At 37.1% G+C, this 4,655-nt stretch overlaps 1 long non-coding RNA gene across 1 annotated transcript; it reads left to right on the top strand.

Annotated features, from left to right (window-relative positions):
- Positions 1-1,456: 1,456 nt before the first annotated feature.
- Positions 1,457-3,023, top strand: LOC126832268 (uncharacterized). Its single transcript, XR_007684641.2, has 3 exons — positions 1,457-1,541; positions 1,987-2,183; positions 2,841-3,023. It is a non-coding gene; the product is annotated as an uncharacterized LOC126832268 (long non-coding RNA).
- The last annotated feature ends 1,632 nt before the right edge of the window (positions 3,024-4,655 follow it).

Raw genomic sequence — 4,655 nt, 5'->3', positions numbered from 1 at the left:
CAATGCACGCGCCATTCAGCCAATGATTGACGCCGCGTGCTGTGACGGCACGTGTTAATGCAGTCATCTTTGACAGAGATATATTACTAGACTCGTAATTCTCTGTGAAACAGATTGAAAATTGTGTTCGACTCCGCTGTCTCAATCGATTTTCTAGTTACATCAGTCTAATAGATTCGAACCAAATTGTATACAATTAAAGCCAGTAGGAGTCGTCACTTATATCGAACATAAAATCAAATATTAACGGTCATTAATGTTGAAAATACACCAACTTGAAATATTTATAGACGGCCGCTGAATCAGATATAGACAGTATCCTGTTTCTGGCACATGGCAAAATATCCTGAATTTGGCTTAGTTGATAAAAATGAAAATGCGATTCGAGAAATTGTGTTTGGTATGAAGAAATTAAGCTACTAATGAGACATTATTAATGTTACCTATACTGTTTGATTTATATGTTTTTTATCTTGTATTCCAGGCCATCAACAGTCAGGTAACAATTGATACGTTGTTTAAAGGACAATATTGGTGTCAGTCATTGAATTGTCAGATATCCTCTCATCGTCTCATGTAACAACTTTTCATCTTCAAATGAATTATCAGTGAAATGAAATTAGTGCGTTTGTCTGTTATCGACCGTTACTTCAGTCAGTTATGTAGAAGGACAACTCGTGTTTGTCATGTTTGACGTCACTTCCCGTTTCTTCGCGTGCTTGTAACACATCTCCCGTAGCAATGATCTCTGTGTTAAAATTATATTTGGGATGTATTTAACGAGCTCTATCACATATTTTATAATGACTGACACCGATATTGTCCTTTAAGCTTACCAAACACCAACTGTTCCCACTACGCTTTATTTATATTCAGCATGGCACTGGCATCGATAAGATGTTATTTTTTTAAATTATAAATTGCATTTGCAGACTGGTTTTAAAATTTGAAACTTCTTTCACACATTATGGTTCGACAGGGCTCCTCGAATTCGCTGAAACGATATCAAAGAGCATTCAGAAATGCTGTGGTTATAGTTTCAGAGTATAATTACTTCTGTTGGTCTTTAACATTTCGTTAATAGACTAAATAAACTAAATCAATATACGGAAGTCTGTAGCCCAAGTCATGCATGCATTTGTCGTTTGGTAATTCACAAGTTATGTTTAATATCTAATAATGACGTGTTTCCTAAAGACCGTCAGCAATTTTTGTTTTAGCGATGTCATGTTTTGGTGTTCTTTTGTCGTTCTTTGTCTATGTTTTGATGTAAAGTTCTGCATTATCTTTAAGGGTTAAATTGAACAGTTTAATACTTTGCAAATCCCCCCCCCCCACCCACACACACACACACACACACACACACACATACATCCCGACCACCACCAGCCTTACATTAATGTGTGTCAAGGCGGGGGAACGTTTCTCGGATTTCGACGGGAGATTTTATATTTTACAGGTTCGCCTATGTTGTTCTTGTCTGTGATGCAACGAAAGAAGGCGAACTACAATTTGTCAAAGAAGACCCTGTAAACGAGTTCGTAAGTAGTTCCTTCGTTTAATATACATGTAATGAGTCTTCACTTTAACAAAATATTTACATGGGTGAGTGTATTACTTTCTGACATTGGGACTATGAGAAACTTTTAGACGTGTCCTCCTTGTCCCTGGAAGTAGTCTCTTTGAAAATCGAACACAATCTGCTGTTGTCAAAAACTGTCCGTAATCTTCTTAAAACCAGAATCGAAGTTGCGATTGATAAGATTATGCGAGTTCGTTGCATCAATTCGAAAATATCACATCAGGGTTATTATTCGCCATTTTGACTTTCTTAAGCGACCACTACTGGCCTGTAGTGATATAGTAAATTCAACCCATCTTTGTGGAGGAATGAAATCAAAGTAGCCGAGGTAAAAAAGAATTCCAGGCTCAACATGTATTATGTTGTATTACATATTCCAAGGCTTTCATTTATTTGCATTTCAGTATTTTTATTTGTATTCTACACATGCCTGTGCTATACCACCGACACCTACAAGTCCGGGTACTGCAACAAGGACGTTTTGGACACCACCACCACCACCAGTTAGAACAAGCGCTGGACCACCTTCAACACCCTCACCAACATCTTTACCAGTAATTTTCAGCCAAAAGGCCGAGGTTATTTTATTGCTTTGTATTTTGTGAGTATAATTTATAAAATCTGCTAGAAAATTAAATGAAATGAAATCCGGTTTAACGTCCTACGATTCTGATCCGACTGGGCTAATAGAGGCTAATTCAAACTGCCAGGGGTTCTTTTACATGCACGCCAATGTGTACACGGACCTCGATTTTCGTCCCATCCGAACGACTATACGTTGGCACTTGCCAGGCACTCCGCCCTACACCACTGACAAAAGGAATCACAACGGAAAATCACGATGAAATTTCTCGGCCGATGCTTCTTCCTCGGTAAGCCACAGTTGCTCCCAATTTATTTGAAAGGCTTTATGTTAGATAAAACGACGCAGCTAAAGATAGATGTATTAATAGATCTTGAAACGTACGCACTTTATCGAACCACTTTATATTACTTCACGCAAAATAAAGAATTTGAATGGCATTTTCAATATATTCATTTTTTATTATCTATGTTTGAACTATTATAGCACGAAATGTTCTTTAACTATTTTAACGATATTTAGCGTTAAAAATTTAGATATTTAGTTCTAGTCCCTAATAAAGAATTTAGAAATGTGAATTAGGACTAAGGCATCTTAGTAAAAAGCTAACATGCTATCCATATAAAAATAGATAAGTGCAAGTTTTTAAATTGATGTTTCATTTGTCTATTGCAGGGTTGTGTTGACAATTTTGTGTGGTTTGGTTATTTTGGCAGTTTGTGTTTTTTCTGCAAGATTTAAATCAACCAACAATGTGAAGGCAGAACTTGGCCAGTCTGCAAATTACGGAACAAAAGATGAAACGAAAATACGCCTGAAAACCGATTTTTAAAGGCTATTTGGTTCTGTTTGTTTATTGCTGTTGTTTTTTTTGGAGGGTCTTGTTGGAATGAAAATATTGCCTATAAAAATAATTTTTTTTTAACATATTTGTTTAAATGATTAATTTCAACTACGGTATCGTGGCCGCTTGGAATATTTCAGTCACAGATCCATACAGGCAGCGGAAATGGAATGAAATAAAATAGTAAGCGTCGTTACCGTCTAGTCTTCTTTCGAATTCCTACTATCAAGGGTTCTTTTACGTAAACGCCATCCTACTGCCAAGGGTTCGTTTATATGAATGTCAATATGTTCACTGTTGTCTGGCCTATTCGAGCGACTAGACGTCGTTCCTTGTCGGGCTCACCGTCCTAAACAGGCAGCTACGATGATATATGTCCTTTTATAGGCTATGTAAAGTGAAGGCGTTTAAAACTTGTTCCCCGCTGATGACGTTACCCCGTCCTTCTAAGTGATCTTTAGGGTTGAGTAATGTTGAGTATATTTTCGTAATAGCGTAAACAAAATGCAGTGTTCGCTTTTTTAAATTTAAATTTATTTTATAAATTGCAGAGATCAAAGATGACAAGTTATCATCAATAGAAATCCGAAATAGTCATAGGTTATAACTGCTAATAACACAATGTAATGAAGAAAATTGTTACTACACCCAAGTTAAATATCTTGCAAAAAGAACAAAGGTTAAAATCAGACTGGTAGTAAGGAATTTCATTTTCCGCATACCCTAAAGCAGACACGTGTGCTTTAGAGGGCAAAATCACATTATTGTTTATATTGTTTATATTATTATAACTGTCTTAACAAGCGTGACCTTAATTGCGAAGGGGGGGGGGGTACGGTGATTTGTTAAGCAGTCAACCTACGATGGAGTTTTTATTTTACTATAAACATCTTCTAAAACATTGTAAACACGGTTTCCTCCCATAGGAAAGACCCCCTGCGCGTGAGCTAACGTAAGTCAACTTGTCTGCGATATCACCCTCGGTGGAAGCGGACGTTATAAACAACAATAAAAGAAAGACGACAAAAGTAGTTGAATGGAAGATAACGCTTATTCTATTAATAAAAAAAGAAACCTAAGGACCCTGTTCCGATGAATATTTAAGTGTAGATCAATATATTGTGCTATTTCAGGATAGCTCCTCCGCCTGCAATATAAAATCCGGGTTCAATGCAATTTAGGCTACTGAAAGAGCTGTAGACCTATGTACGGAACAAGTCATGATCATAAAATGCGTGATTTAGAAAATCTAACTATGCGATTAGAAATCAAGATTATTCTTACTAAAAGGGACAATTCCCATGCGTGCCTTAGCAATGCACTCACCGTTTCACCATACCAACTCTAGAGTTAGCTCCCTTAATTAAAACAAAAAGTCTACTCGAGATGTCATTTCCGGACTAACATATGGTTCAATTTTATTTCGATAATTAGCTTGCGCGTAGGGGTTTTTAGCATTGGGGGAAACCGGAGGACCCGAAGAAAACCCACGAGGTTGGACAGGCGACCCTACTCCTTTTCAGGTACAAGCGGGGAATCCGAAAAAAACACCACTTGACTCAATGACAGATCCTATGATCCAACGAGAACGCGTTAACCATTCGGCCATTTGCTATCATGTGGAAAATCTACTTTTTTCAATCAGT

Source organism: Patella vulgata, chromosome 9 (genome assembly GCF_932274485.2).
Source record: "Patella vulgata chromosome 9, xgPatVulg1.2, whole genome shotgun sequence".
Taxonomy (NCBI): Eukaryota; Metazoa; Mollusca; class Gastropoda; family Patellidae; genus Patella; species Patella vulgata.
The sequence above is the reverse complement of the archived record's forward strand: the minus strand, read 5'-3'. Positions and strand labels throughout refer to the sequence as shown.